Genomic DNA, 5,356 nt, shown 5'->3' on the forward strand with positions numbered 1-5,356 from the left:
GGCAAGGGTCTTTGTGCCTCTCGCACGCACATCAGCCTGGGATGAACCCCGTTCCGGAGACCATTTCTTGGCTACAAATGGGCCATTTCGGGTTGACTTGAGATCTACTTCCCGATTCCCTGCAGGGAATGAGGGGAAGCCCGTGGATGATGAGAACGGGGCACGCAGGCCTGGCCACGCGGCACGCACCACTTTTCCCAGGGCGCTGCAGGGGGAGCTCGTGCAGTTCCAAAGTGTGCTGCGCCGCCTTGCAGAAATTATCCAGCACATTTTCCTCCTAATTTGATTCTCCTTTCGGAGGAGTCCTTGCAAATGAGTCAAAGTTTCATATCTTGCAGTTTGCTTCCAAACTAACTCAAGAGAAATTGAGGATGATATCTCCCTCCTAATGATCACTGCTGCAGTCTGGGACAGTTAGTGCATGAAGTATATAGCATCTGATGGCTGACGAAGAACATCACCCTGGAAGTTGCACTCACACTCACAGGCAGAACTACACCCACCCACGCACACGCATCCACACAGCTGCCTTCGAGGCAGGTCAGCCAGCGAATGCTCTCTGGGCATATGGGGAGAGCAAGCCCCTTCCCCAAATATGCTCCCACTAATTTGCCTGGAAGGTGCATTGCTTTATCCTGAGATAAATCAGAAAGGGGAGTAATCTCTAGGGTCATTCTGCTCGTGCATCTCTTGTGCAAACCTAAAAAAACCCTCTGATTTTCCCGGTTCTCGTTCACATTTCAGCAGCATTTGGCCTTTTGAGCCCAATTTGCTCATGCTTATAAAACATCCCAGCCCATGGACCTGCCTTCCCATGAGGGCCTTTCTGCCTTGAACCAGCAGAATCTCCTGGGAGATGGTCTCGGAGCAGAGGGTAGAGTCTGCAGCAAAGATTATGGTGACCTGAAGGCTTCATCCTTTGAGAGACCTTTTGGATCTTGGGCTGCTGCCGGACAGTCTCATGACTTTTAACAAGGATGGAGAATTCTCTCATCTGATTTTCTTTGCTAGCTGCTGGAGGACGTTCAGCTTAAACTAGACCTGTTTGTTCCAACAAAAGGGGACAGTCCCTGGGATGCTGTAGCTGGGTTGGGGCAAGCAGGGGAGTATGTGGGCATTTGTGCAGCCCCAGCCATCCCCAGCCCTTGCATGTGCACAGCTGTCATCTATGTGAGGTTTTCTGAATGAGAGCCTTATCACTGAGTCATATGTTACACCAGTTCAGGGACAACGATGTCTGGTGTGCATCACATGAGGCCAGCTTTATTTGTTTCTGCATGGTATAAAATAGAGCAGTTGTCTGTGCCCACTTGGAGCATAGCCCCTGGGGTGAGCTCTGGGAAGACCCTGAGTAGCTACAGAGAGACTTTGAGGACTTGAGGGAGGAACAACTTTTTCCCATCGTGGTCCCCAGGCTGAGTGCTCAGTACAGCACCAATTATTCTTGAACTCTCATCTGGACTTGCTGCAGCTCATGCTAAGAGGAACAACTCCAGGAATGCCAGTAAATACACTCATGTGCTGAGGAGGCCAATGCTGCTTGGTGAAGTCAGCTCTGCAGGTGAATTCCCCAGGAGCGACGTTTGCTTTGGCTGACGTGTGGGCATGTGTGCACACAGCGTGCTCGTCTGTACTGACATGCAGATTAGAAGATGTCTGTGTAATTGGAAGATGTAAGCCTCCTACTCACCTGGTGTTCAAGGAAAACTTAGCTCAAGGTCTCTTTGGAACGGTTTCCTTCCTCTCAGCCTTTACTTTATTCAATGGAACAAAATTTTCCCCATGTGCAGTTCCAGACTTTGCCCTGGATCATGACAAATAAAACACAAGTTTCCAAATTGCTTTCTACTCACAGTATCCCCTCAGATACCTGTAATACAAACCACAGGAAAAACAGCTAAACAACGACACTAAATAAATTTCTGCAGACTTATTTAAGTATGTTTCACTGCTTGCCCTGAGGAGCAGGTAAAAAGAAATTAAGGAATTAATAGTTATTTTGTCCATCAGAAACACTTCTTACTCTCTTTTATCCGTATTCCTCACAGATGCCATTTTCATACAAATGTGAAGACTATATGTACTTAGAAGCATAATGCAGGCTTGGGATACATATAAGAGAGATAAAGGACTTTGGATATGATGCAGATAATTTAGCTTTTATGTATACACAAAAATAGATATACACATCATTACCATTTTATTTATGCATGTGTGTGTTTACACATACAGATCTTCTTTATTTACATATTTATAGAAATGGTAAAAGTATTGAATATTATCAGACACAGTGCCCAGATAAAAGAAACTCTATGTGCTAATGAATATGAAAAGGAAGAAAACAAATATAAAATAGCAATAAATCAATAGCCTCACCTTTTTTTCTATGTCACTAGAAGTAAATTACATTGCCAGACAAATACATTTTTTACCCCACAGTCTACTGTTCTGTAAGACAGACCAGTCTAGAGGTGGTCAGAAATAACCTTCTTTCTTCCTCAGGTTGTTGGTTTTCCATTTTTCAAATAAACAAACAAACAAAAAATCACAATTTTCCTCAGAAAGCAAGCACTGCCAAAAATATCACTTTGCCCCAAACCCCTTTTTTCCACCAAAACCAGATTTAACAAGCAATTCCCATCTGCTCCTAAATATCCCCCTTGGTGCTGCTCTTTGGCTAGGAGAAAAGACCCTCATACGCCAGGCGTTTACCCACCACGTCCTACCCCCGACATGTTCCCAGATCATGTGAAAGAACGTCCAAAGACAAAGTGATGAGAGAATTTGAAACAAGAATTTTTAGCTTTGAAGTGAAATTTCACACCTTTTCTAAAATAATCTTTTGGGTTTTGTTTTTTCTTTCTGCAACAATTCTTGGAGTTTCTAAAGCAAATCAAACATGAGCTTTAAATGCTGAGCGTTCCCCTGAAGGGCAAATTCCTCTGCCCAGCCTGGACTCCTACCCCAAATATTTGGATTCTCTGAAAGAATAAATATAAAATATCTTATTTTGAGCAAGTGAAAATCTCCCACTGTTATTCAGGCAGTGTTTTTTTTGGAGTGGCTTCTCTTCCGTAGACAAGACATAATGTGAAATGATATGTGGAAACAAAAATATTGGAAGAAGAGCAAAAGCAGGGGCCCACCTGGGTCTTTTCCTGCCCCCTCCGCAGAAGACGGCTGCCTCTCAGCTCCATTTGAATTGCTCTCAGTGCATTACTTGGTTTTCAATTTCACTCTCTTTTCTAGGAGCGACCCCAGCTTTGTGTTTCCCTTTTAAGCTGATTGAAATAAAATATTTGAACAAATGTCATGAGCACTTAGAAATCTCTTCTCTGTTTACTCTCCTTTGGTTTCGCTCTGTCCATCTTCTGCAGTACCAGCTCTTAAAGCCTTGAGTGCTGTCTATCTAAATTAATGCATCTTGTAGGCAAGATACCATACAAATTCATTAATTTTTTGTATATTGGAAATATGCCTTTATTAATTCTCCAGTTGTGTTTCTCCAATGGTTGAATAGTTGAGTTTCTTTATAAACCATCAACAGAGAGATGGTAACTCCTCAAGATCCATTAGGTACATACCTCTGGGAGAGTGTTTTTCATCCACCAAATATTTATATTCAGTCCAGAAAATAGGCCTCCAAAGAAGCAGCTTTGTGTTCTTCCAAAGTCCCTTTAAAACATCTGCTGCTCCAGATGTGACTCCTGGAGGCCCAGGTGGGCAAATCTGTGTGGGCTTTCCATCTTGGGGAGGCACTTACGCATGCCCAGCTCCCGGGGTTGTGCACGCCCCAGCCACCCTCCATGCCGCATGGCCATACCAAGAGGCCGTGACCAGAGGCAGTGGCATGCCTGAAGTCGCTCAGTTTCAAGGCCAGGCTGTGGTCATCGCCACCCAGCAATCCTTCCTGTCCTTCATGGCCTCCACCCCCAGGGGAGACCTTCTCATGAGGGGACAGTGCTATTGCCACTGGGTTCATCTGCTTTGCACCACAGGGGTCAGACACAGAATCAGCCTGGGAGACGCTTACCGTGTTTCCCTGAGCAGAAGGTCCACGAACCTTTGGTTAAAAGTGGGTGAGGTTTCCTCAGGGGTCTGGAGAGGTTCCATATGTTGTCTTCCTCAGAGGTTTTGCACAGGGGACACAGGAGTATAAGCTTCCCCATTGGCTGTTCCCACCCAAATCTTTCAGATTCTCCACAGGAGATCTGCTGACCTCCCAGGGAGGACAATGACAGCACCCCCAGCACAGGCACTGTCACACCAGATCGCCCAGCTGTGTTGTATGGATGGAGTGGGAAGGGCTGGGGCCTCTTGTGCAGGCAGGACACAGCAAAGACACCAGCATCAGCTTCTCCTCGGGGCCCCGCGCAATTTATTTTGGGGTTGGGGTGGTGAGCCAGCAGCAGTGCAGACACCCAAAATGTCCCACCCCACCTAGGTGCAGGCACAGTGTCTGCTGAGCTGGAGAAGCTGAGAAGAAACCTTATGCATGAGGTCTTGTTTCCCACCACTATCATTCAAGAGAGTGTGGGCCATGTGGAGAAGGTTGCCATGCTCTTCAGATGTGAAGCCTGGAGCACATAAACCCAACGAGGCACCAGAAGCATCCAAGCTCCCCTGCCAGGAAGACAATGACCCTGAATATTTCAGAGCAAGGTTTGAAACTATGCAGAGACACAATGAGCCAGACATGGGAACAGAGCTTCAGTAGGAAGAAACAAGGGGATAAGATCTGGTTTACCATACAGCTGTGCAAGCCTGTGAGCTAGAGGGGAGGCACAGCAGGAAGAACAGGGTTTGGGATAGGCTGGGAGGGCTTCTCCTGGGGATGGTCTTGTCTTATGCCAGCAGAGCCTGGAAGTGAAGTTGTGAGCCCAGTTCCTGCAAGAGTTGATGATGGTGGTCAGGGGAAGGATATGTGTGTCTTCTGGGGACCACGCAGGTCATGTCAGTGAGATGCTGAAAACAAATAGTGTGGCTGCCATGGCCTTCCCACACCCTGTGTGTGGCCCACACTTTCAGACTGACTCAGCAGCACATTTCCAGCAATGCTTTTCATGAGACTTCATCCTCTCATGGTGAAATCCCTCACCCAAACGGTCATTCTAGGGAAATTCCACCTCGTTCCAGATCCACACGTTCTGGTCAGCACCATACATTTCCCATCCCCTCATTTTTGCAGGGACTGACCAGACTACCTAGACTCAAGTGCCAGCACCGTATCAACATCACATAATTCTTCTGTCCATCCCCACCGTTGTGCACCCCAGAAGAGCCCAGCAGAAGGGCGGCTGGATGATGCTGACCCCAAGCGAAACGAAAGTCACAACACAGCCTCCTTTGGTTGAAA

This window comes from Dromaius novaehollandiae, chromosome 16, assembly GCF_036370855.1.
Source record: "Dromaius novaehollandiae isolate bDroNov1 chromosome 16, bDroNov1.hap1, whole genome shotgun sequence".
NCBI lineage: Eukaryota > Metazoa > Chordata > Aves > Casuariiformes > Dromaiidae > Dromaius > Dromaius novaehollandiae.